General features: G+C 36.9%; 1 long non-coding RNA gene across 1 annotated transcript; it reads left to right on the top strand.

Moving 5' to 3' along the window:
* The first annotated feature begins 265 nt into the window (after positions 1-265).
* On the top strand, positions 266-10,652 carry LOC138889061 (uncharacterized). Its single transcript, XR_011406626.1, has 3 exons — positions 266-647; positions 9,944-10,005; positions 10,578-10,652. It is a non-coding gene; the product is annotated as an uncharacterized lncRNA (long non-coding RNA).
* The last annotated feature ends 209 nt before the right edge of the window (positions 10,653-10,861 follow it).

Below are 10,861 nucleotides of genomic sequence, written 5' to 3'. Positions count from 1 at the left end.
TAGAAATAGATAAAGAATTTTAATTTCTACAAAAATAGATTAATTTAGGACTTAATTAATTTACTTAGGATTTTCAAAATTAAAGAAAAAGAAAAAGAAAACAAAGAAAGAAAAGAGGATTAAGCTATTTTTGGGTCTAATTTCGGATATGGGCCAATTTGCATGGCCCAATTCCTCAAAAAATGCCCAGCCCACCTAACTTACCCAAACGCCCTACCCTTTAATTAAAAAACCTAGATATCTTTGACAAAAGACGAGGAACAGACACCTCCCTTTTAGAAAGACCCAGGAGCGGCGTTCTTGAACAGAAAAAGAACGAGCATCACCTCTATCTTCCATCTCACTCTCCTCACTTGCATCTCATATCACTCATCCACACTCATAGACTCACAGATATTCACATTCACGGGGGAATCCATTCACACGCCTCCACGGATTATAAGAGAATTCCGAAATCCAAAACTAAAAAAATGAGATCTAAGAATGAGATTTCGGGCACTTTTTTTTGGATTCCAAAGCTATTGAAGGTTGATTTCGCCGTGAATTTTCTGCTGTTGTACCGCTGGAATTTTGGAGGGGTAACTGAGACATTATTTGACACCGTTTTTGGTTGATTCATCTGCTTTTCAGTTATTTTTTGTTACTAGGTATGTGTATATTCACCTATTACATCTTCGTTGAGCTTATGAATGAAAGTTATGTTTGTTTGTGCTACAACTATTTGTGATTTTATAGATCTAGCGTTTTAGCCGTAAAAATTGTTAAGATATTCTATCTTTATTGATATGTGGCATTATTACTTTTGTTTCAATTAACTCTTCACGTCATATTCATATTAAGTGTCGTAGATTTAGCTTTTTCTTAGCTATTGAATTTGTTTTAAAGCTCTCCTCCATTAATTCATGGTGTTATTAATTAGTTTGGCTGAAATAGGTAGAAGTGGAAGTACTGAAATACTTGCAAGTTTTCTGTGGGGTGCCCTACAAATCTAAAAGCTTTAACAACAAATGTAAAAATAGTATCATAGTACGGATTTGTTGCAGTTCTAAGTGGGTGTTCTTTTTTATTGCTTCTGAAAAATAATTTGTTCTCTTTCTTGAGCCAATTTTTGCTTTTCTAGAAGCTAACCCACTTCTGACTCTTTCATTCACAAATTTGCCTCACTACATTTTTGTTTATCATTTTCGTTCTTATCAAAAAATGAAAGTACGGGTTGGTTCAATACTGATAATTGATGATTGATTGTCCAGATGGCAGTACCTTGATGAATTTTCCAGTCGAATTTTATATGCTTGTAATACTAAATTTGACCATGTATGCAAAAGTATTAAGTATGCAAAATTGAGATGCTAATGCTTTGCTTTTCGGGCCCAACTTTAAATCGACCCATTTTGGAGAATGATAAATATTAAGTCGAACACTGGTTTTAGTTCAAATCAGATCATGTGAATAAAATATTAGTAATGAATTCGTTTATAATGTATTTGGTTATATTAACATTTCCTAGTCAAAGCCACACTTCTTTTACTAGGCTTATCCAACAACAACGATCCAATATAATCCCACAAGTGGGGTCTGGGGAGGGTAATATGTACGCAGACCTTACCCCTACCCCGATGGGTAGAGAGGTTGTTTCCAGGACATCCTCGGCTCAAAAAAGCAACAGGAGCCGATATATTAGTACCATAAAAATGCATAATAAAATAACAGCAGTATAAGAGATATGAAATACAAAATACAAAATACGAAATAGATGGCCGGTATAGTAAAAACTAGCAGGTAAAGCCCTGCATCAATAACTTTCCAATAATCCTTAAACCTTAGAAAGACCAATTTGAACACCATAGTTTGCTTTAGACACGCTTATAATCTACTATCGTAATTATGTACACATTCCCATAACATAATTATGATACCAAAAATAAATTCGAGGTATGCGTTCGCGCAACTTTGGCTAAACTTTCTTAATAATAATAAAGAGTGATTAATTATGGACACGTACGCATGATATGATTTTTGATGCGCCAAACGAAATGAGTACACGTACGCGTGATTCGTTTTTTTAGATAGTTCCTTAATTAAGAGTAATTAAGCAAATAAAAGCGGTAAAGGGGTAGATGCACATAGGTTCTACAACTAGTAATTAGACAATTTAATTGAGCCAAGTATGATTAAAGCGACCTTGCTAAAACCACGAAGCTCGGGAATGCCTAACACCTTCTCCCAGGTTAACAGAATTCTTTACCTAGATTTCTGATTTCGCAGACTTTTAAATAAAGTAAAAATTCTCCTCGATTTAGGATTTAAAAAATAAACCGGTGACTTGGGACACCAAATAAATTATCCCAAGTGACGACTCTAAAAATAAATAAAATAATTCCATTTCAAATAATGTCACTTTAGTTGGAAAAACTCTAATATATCCCCTCTCGGGTGGTAAAAAGGAGGTGTGACAGTAATTGCATAAGGCTAAGCACTGCCTTCTTTTTCATAGACTAAGCATTGTCTCCCTTCCTTGCATGAGACTAAGCATTGTGTCCATTTCTTGCATGAGGCTAAGCATTGCCTCCGTAATTGCAAAAGGCTAAGCACTGCCTTTCCTTGCATGAGACTAAGCATTGTCTTCATTTTTTTCATGAGGTTAAGCATTGCCTCAGTGATTGTATAAGGCTAAGCACTACCTTTCTTTGCATGAGACTAAGCCTTGTCTCCAGTTCTTGCATGAGGCTAAGCAGCCTCCATAATTGCATAAGGCTAAGCAATGTAAGCACGTAATTTTTGACCCACGTGATTTTTAAAGATTATATTTAGAATTCGGAGCATTTTTTAATATTTATTTGAGTTTATAAATATTTTTATCTTCAATGTTTTAAAATAAAAGAATTAAAAACACAAAATAATAATTTTATTTTTTCTATTTAATTTAGCCAAATTGCAAGACTTGTAGAATTAAGGCCCAAATTTGGATCCCCACATAGGCCGAACCTTCTTATCCCATAACCCTTTTAACCAAGCAGCACCCCCACTTCCCTTAAAAAGAAAAAAAATCAGCCACAAACCTTTGAATATCTAAGAGCTGACAGCTGCAGATTTCAAAAAAAAAAACAAAAAGACCATCGTCTCTATCTCTCTCATTCTGAATAGAGAAGCGGCAGACCATCCCCCCCCCCCCCCACACACAAGAGAAAAATCAGACACCTACCTTTAGAAATCAGCCGTCACCCAACTCCTTAACTCCAGCCCTAAAAACGCAGCATCTACACCTCTCAAAACCACCATTAAAACTTCATTTCTTGCCATGGAAGTTGTCTAAAAACTCAATGAAGTAAGCTGAAACTTCAGCTCAAAACCAGCAGAAATACTACCTCAAAAACGCCATTATAACAATTCCAAAATCCTTTATTAATCCCGTTAAAGTTTTGTGCTCGAGGTCGTCGCCGACGAGGTTTTCGTTTAGCAACTCCGGTTTAATTCGTGAGAGTTCTTTTCGTAGATTTGATGCATGTGTCATTTTGTTTTAAGGTTCTCATCTTCAAAATAATAAAGGAATTTCTAGCTAAAAGGTTATGGAGCTTTTGAGATGACTTGATTAATGAGGTTTGCTTTTTTTTATTTATTGAATTTTACATGTTTTTCTTTCCTTTCCCTTTTATTCCATTTGGTTATGTAATTATTTCTCTTGTTTCAAGATTTGTTTGGGATAAAATTTTGATCTTGTAAAATAAACAGTATGCTTTTAGCTCATATTATGAACCTACATGTTCCTGAGCTTATTTTGTCTCTTTGTTCTGTAAGCTTTTGCCTTTATATATATTTTTTATTTTAGCTCATTTAAGCTGATTATTTGGAGACTCAATTGAGTTTTTAGGTATAGGGATGCATATTTAATGATGTTTCACGAAGAAAAATATGAACATTGCTTACCAGGAAAAATAAATAAATTCAAAGTATCGACTTCATTTCTACCTGAAAGTTGCATCTGTTGAATATATAAGAAGACATCATTTACATTCCTAGTAGTTCTAGTGTAAAAATATGTCCATATATTTTGATCAATCTTGAAAATGGGACTTGCATTCATTTCTTATTAGCAATATGGCACATTTCTTAGGGCTTTGTGCTTCCCATTACTTTGAGTATGTCAGTTTGAGGAGTAATATTATATACATAAATCATGCTTTACATTAATCTCCAAATTAGGAATAAATAACTTTCAAATATCGTAGTTTACTTTAGGCGCAATTAATAAATTATCGTGGACATGGGCACGGTTCCTGTGGCATGATCACGATTCATAATTTTCAATTCGGATGTGCATTTCATGCAACTCGATCATAATTTCAAATACTAATAAAATCAATAGGTTGTAAATCGTGGGTGTGTTTCACGTGGTGCGATTAGCAATGTGTACAAAAACAAACGAGTGTGCGACTTTGCGACTTGTTCAAAAAAATTTCATAAATCCTAAAAGCAATAAAAACTCTATTAAAAGCGGCTATAAAGTTAAAAGGCACAATAGGTTTTAAATATGTATTAAATCAGATAATTAGGCCAATTACTAATATTTGAGCGACCGTGCTAACACTACGGAACTCGAAAGTGCCTCACATCTTCTCTCGGGTTAACAGAATTCCTTACCTGATCTTCTAGTTTTGCGGACTTTAAAATAGAGTTAAATTTTCTCGATTTGGGATCTAAAGTAAACCGGTGACTTGGGACACCATAAATTATTCCAAGTGGCAACTCTGAATAAATAAATAATCCCATTTCGAATTATGTCACTTCAATTAGAAAAACTCCATATCCCCTCGGGAACAAGGAGGTGTGACAGCTCTGGTAACTCTGCTGGGGACAAGAATCCAGAATCTCTGGTTCAGAGTTCAGAATTCGAGCTGAGAATAACTGTTATACTTGGTTTTTGTTTATTATCTGATTTTTTATGTGTTTGAGCCTAACGTGCTAAATACTGCTTTTATATTGCTTGAATTGTATGTAAAACTTTTACAAAACCCTTCTTCTATCTGAGTCTTCTAAATCTTCTAGGAACTGCACGCTGGCGTGGCTTCTTTTCTGTTAGAGTCATATCCTAATTTTAGAACGAGGATCAGACAAGTTGCGAAGCCGGTGAAGCTTCTGTATATTTGGTACGCCGCCCCCTCTCGGCTCGAGTTGTCCGCTCTGGTAAGCCAGGTCTAGAAGAATATACCTCAGGATTTAAACTTAGAATAACATAGCCTCATGCAGGATCCCTGGTAGGAACGTTTGTTTGCATCACGTGCATTTGACTTTAGGGACTCAAAACAAGGGTTGGGTCTATCTAGGACAGGTGTACTCGTATTAAAATAACCATCTTGATGCATCTTACGTGCTACTTGCATATTTGTTTGTTTCAGTTTGCATGTTGACTGGCTTCTAGAATAAGGAAAGAAAATAAAAAACGTAAAAAAAAAGAGTGAAAGATAGGTATTTGAAATCCGAAACTCTACAAAAATTTTGAAAAAAAAAAGAGAAAAGAAAATAAGTCAATGTTTTCAATAAGTCATGTTTCCCTATTCCGTCAAAACTGTCGAACTACACGGGTTTGATTCTCATCGGATGTGAGATATGTAGGCAAACCTCATCAGTTCCAGCCCACAGTTTTCAAAAAAATCCAAAAATATTTTCCATTACTTCCTTCTTTAGAATGTCTTTCTTTTAAACCTCAATTTTTAAAAATACAAAAATATTTTCTTTTAATTTTTTCTTAAAATCCAAAAATATGTTCATTCTTCTTTCAAAAATTGAAAAGAAAATTCAAAATTTTAAAATATTTTCTTTTTTTCTTTAGAAGTATTTCTTTCATAAATTCAAAATAAAAGTTCAAAAATTCAAAAATATTTTCTTTCTTCTTTTAGAAGTTTTTCCTTCGAAATCCCAAGAAAAAAGAGTCCAAAATTCAAAAAAAAATTCTTTCTTCTTTATAAGTTTTTCTTTTAAAAAATTCTTAAAAAACAAACAAATCGAAATCCAAAAAAATTCTTTCTTCTTTATAAGTCTTTCTTTCGGAAATTAAAAAAAATCAAAATCTTAAAAAAAGAGTTAGTTTATTTACTTTATTCCCGATCTTCCCGAACAATGTAAGATCTGATTCATGTTCCCACATAATACGTAGGCAACCCACATCAGGTTCGATCGATCATTTTTAAAAAAAAAGTGTTAAAACAATGATGTTGATAATAATAAGGACCGACTTAGTCCATTCTAAAATGTCTCTTTTTTGAATTATAAAGAAAGTTTGAGGTGGTGAATTTGTGGTAAGCTGGCAACACAAGATCCAATGGAAAAATGCCATTGATAACTGAGATCGAAGCTGTTACAAGTGGTCAAGAGACTCAGGGTCAGAGGGTTTAACAAGAGTCTACTGTGGTCGAGGAAAATAGAATACTGAAACAACAAATGACCGAAATGTGTCAAGCATGGGCCAACGGCCGAGGACCGCCCTTTTCTATTCATGGTTTCCTAGAGTTCACATCCATCTCGACTACTACCATTCAGGTCTCATTGTTTGATCAAATTATCCACCCGGGTTTAGTCTTTATCCCAACTGTACGACTACAACTGGAACTTCTATTGCGCGCTCCCAAAGTGTGTCATTGACAACTAATTAGACAACCACTGCTATTATGCTCGTCTTCACTATCCCACACCCAACAATGGTACAGAAGAAAAGCCATGAGTGATAATTTGCTACTCAGCAAGAACAGTACCACTCTCCTAAGTACCACTCGTACCTATTTGATGTTCCTGCAAAGATTGAGAAGCCTGCCCGAAAGATGGCACAGGAAGAAATGACCCAAAAAATAAAAAGCTTAAAACAAAAGCTGAAAACATGCAAGGGTTGGCAGGTCATAAGAGTATTGCCTTCAAGGATTTATGTATGTTTCCCGATGTCCACTTGCCACCTGGTTTCTAGACTCTCAAATTCGAAAATTATGATGGACACGGTGATCTTATAGCCCACTTAAAAAGGTATTGCAATCAACTAAGAGGTGCGGGAGGAAATGAAGAATTACTAATGGCTTATTTTGGGGAAAGCCTTATGGGGATAGCCTCTGAATGGTTTACTGATCAAGACACCTCTCACTGGCATGTTTGGGATGACATGGCCCGGGCCTTTATCAAATAGTTCTAATACAACGTGGACATTTCCCCGGACCGCAATTCCCTTTCAAATATGAAGAGGAAACCAACTGAAAGTTTCAAGAAGTATCCATTAAATGGAGAGAGCAAGCGCTAGAGTAAGCCACCCATGGATGACCACGAGTTAATCACTATCTTCCTTCAGGCTCAAAAGTGTGATGACCTTTAGGTCATCACTTGTTTAAAACCGGAGCTTCTGTGTTCTGAGGCCTTGAAAACCTCATTTAGAGTCACCTCGATTTATGTGCACAGTCCGGGCCCGTAGCCGGAAAGCTTAAATATAATAATCTGTGAAAAATGATAAGTTTTGATTATAAAATGAGCTAATTTGACTTCGGTCAATGTTTTGGGTAAACGGACCCGGACCCGTGATTTGACGGTTCTGGAGGGTCCGTAGGAAAATATGGGACTCGGGCGTATGCCCGAAATTGAATTCTGAGGTCCCAAGCTCGAGAAATGAATTTTTAAAAGGAAATTGTTTTCTGGAATTGTTTAAAGAAATTTGAAATGAAATTTGATTAGAACATGATGGTGTCGGACCCGTATTTTGGTTCCGGCACCCGGTACAGGTCTTATATATGATTTAAGATATTTCTGTGGAATTTGGTGAAAACGGATGTCACATGATGTGATTCGGACTTAAATTGCAAAATTTATGTTTAAAGAAGTTTTGAGAAAATTTCATTGATCTCGAGATTTAATTTGATGTTCATGAGGTTATTTTTGATTTGATTACACGAGTAAGTCCATATGATATTTTTGAGTTAATATGACATTTGGTTTGGAGACCCGAGGGCTCGGGTGTGTTTCGGGATGTTTTTACACTTAGGAAAAAGTTATATATTCAGAGAAGTTGCAGGTTTTTGAAGCCAAGTCTCGCGGTCCGCGGTGGAAGCTTCGCAACCGCGGTGGGTACTCCGCGACTGTGGTGGGATTTGTGCGGTCCGCGGTGAGCAAGTCCAATCCTTTGCGGCCTCGCTCGATTTCTTGCGGTCCGCGATGGAACTCCGCGGTCGCAGTCCTTTTTATGCGGTCCGCAGAGAGGGTTTGAGAGGGGTATATATAGACGAGAATTTTAGTTATTTTGCACTTTTCAAAAATCCCAAAAACATATGCGATTTTTCAAACAACATTTCTTCTCCAAATCAATTGTAAGTCATTTTTAACTAGTTTTCTTCAATCATTAACATCTTTTAACATGATTTCAACTTCAAATCAATTATTTTCATGGGGGAAATTGGGTGTTTTGGGTAGAACCTATGTTTCTCAAAAATTGGAGATTTGGACCTCGATTTGAGGTCCGATTTCAAAACAAATTACATATTTGAGCTCATGGGGTAATGGGTAATCGGGTTTTGGTTCGAACCTCAGGTTTTGACCACGTGGGCTCGGGGGCGATTTTTGACTTTTTGGGTAAAACTTTGGAAAACTCATTTTCATGCATTCGAAATTTTTTCATTTAGCGTTTATTGATGTAATTAAGAATATTGTGACTAGATACGAGTGAATTGGCGGTGAAATCAAGGGGTAAAGCTATAATTGAACCTTGAGTTGTGTTCGTGGCATCGAGGTAAGTGTTTGGTCTAACCTTTGCTTGAGGGATTAGGAGTTGTGTCCTATTTGCTATTTGCTTCTTGTCGAGTATGATGTATAGGCATGGTGACGAGTATCTATATGTTGGTGTCAAGAATGACCATGAGTCTTATATTGTGATTTTCATGATTTTGTTGTATTATTCATGCCTTGGTGAAGATTTCTAATTGTTGTATAAAGTTTGTGGAAAGAATTGTGGCCTATGAACATTGAGGAATATTGGCCTACGTTGTATAGCGAAATTGTGAAAGTATAAGTGACAATTGAACTTTCAGAACATTGGCTCAAGTTGTGAAATGAATTGTGTAAGTATAAGTGATAATCGAACCTCTAGAGCATTGGCTCGAATTGTGAAGTGAATTGTGAAGTAAAATTGAGAAAGAGAAGAGATCATTATGTTGTCACCCTTGCCGGGCTATTGTTGATTTATTTGTTGTTCCTTTGTCGGGATTTAATTGTTTAACTGTTGTTCCCTTGACGGGATCTCTATTGCTATTTTGTTTATTCCTTTGCCCCTTTGCTTGTGATTGTTGTTTGGGTGAGGAAGAGTCTTAAAACACGAAGGGTGATGTCGTGCATTCTTTGTTATTGTGAGGAAAGAGTATAAAGCACGAAGGGTGATGTCGTGCATTGTTTGTTATTGTAAGAAAAGAGTGTAAAGCACAAAGGGTGATGTTGTGTCGCACGACGTACCATTATGTGCTGATTCTATGGATTATATGGCGAGGAAAGAGAGTAAAAGCACGAAGGGTGATACCGTGCACATTTTGATTATATGATTATTTTGTTGAGGATGAGAGTAAAAGAACGAAGGGTGATGTCGTGCACATTATTATTGTATAACTGCTTTGGTAAGGCTGAGAGTAAAAGCACGAAGGGTGATGCAGTGCAATTGTTGATTTCTGCTTCCTTATTGATATTTTAGTTATGTTGTTTCTTTCCTTACTTGATGTCTTTCTATTCGGAATTATTATCTTCCCCACAGTATGTTTCCCCCTCCCACATTGACTGGTTATTTCTGTATTTCTTTTCCGCTGTATATATATATAAACTGCACAGATTTATTTGGTGGTCTGGTCGTAGTCTCGTCACTACTTCTCCGAGGTTAGGCTAGACACTTACCAGCACATAGGGTCGGTTGTGCTGATACTATACTCTGTACTGTGTACAGATCCAGGAGCAGCTTTCGGACAGTAGTTGGAGTGCTTCCTTCAGCCCACCCGGAGACCCAAGGTAGACCTGCAGGCATCCGCATGCCCTGGCATCTCCCTCTATCTCTATTTCTTGTTTCATTTCATTTTGTTCAGAAACAGTGTATTGTATTTCTTTAGACCTTGTATGTAGTAACTCTTAGACAGTCTGTGACACTATGACACTAGGTTTTGGGGTATTTGAGGTTTTAGAAGTTGTAATAGACGCAGTCTTAAGATATATAATTGTTGAATTTCGCTAATTTATTTAAAATTCCGCTTTTATCATATTATCGACTGGTGTTTGTTAAAAAGAAGCAAAAATGAAAATGTAGCAAGTAGTTAAGGTTTGGCTTGCCTAGCTCCCATTAGTAGGCGCCATCATGACTCTCGAGGGTGGGAAATTCGGGTCGTGACAAGTTGGTATCAGAGCTCTAGGTTACATAGGTCTCACTGTTCACAAACAAGCTTAGTAGAATCTGAGGGATCGGTACGGAGACATCTATATTTATCCCTTAGAGGCTACTGAGTTAGGAAAAACTTCACATTTATTCTTTCCTATCGTGCGATTTTGTTTCTCAATGCTAATTGAACTTCTACTCTCTTCTTTCACAGATGGCGAGAACACGCGCTTCCTCATCCTCTACTCAGCAGCCTGAGCCCCCAGCATCCTACGAGAGGAAGAGGGCGAGGCCGTGTAGAAGTTGAGGTAGGGGCAGATCTCAGCCCCGAGCAGTAGCCCCAGTGACGGAGCCTCAGGTTGATTTTGATGAGGAGGTTCCGGATCCAGCAGTTCCGGTGGGCCCAACTCAGGTCCCAGAGGGGTTTATTGCTACCCCAGTTCTTCAGAATGCTCTGGTCCGATTAGTGGGCCTCATGGAGAGTGTCACCCGGGCAGG

The sequence above is a fragment of the Nicotiana sylvestris genome, chromosome 4, assembly GCF_000393655.2.
Source record: "Nicotiana sylvestris chromosome 4, ASM39365v2, whole genome shotgun sequence".
NCBI classification, from domain to species: Eukaryota; Viridiplantae; Streptophyta; class Magnoliopsida; order Solanales; family Solanaceae; genus Nicotiana; species Nicotiana sylvestris.
Note: the sequence above shows the minus strand (reverse complement) of the source record. Positions and strands in the feature narration are given on the sequence as shown.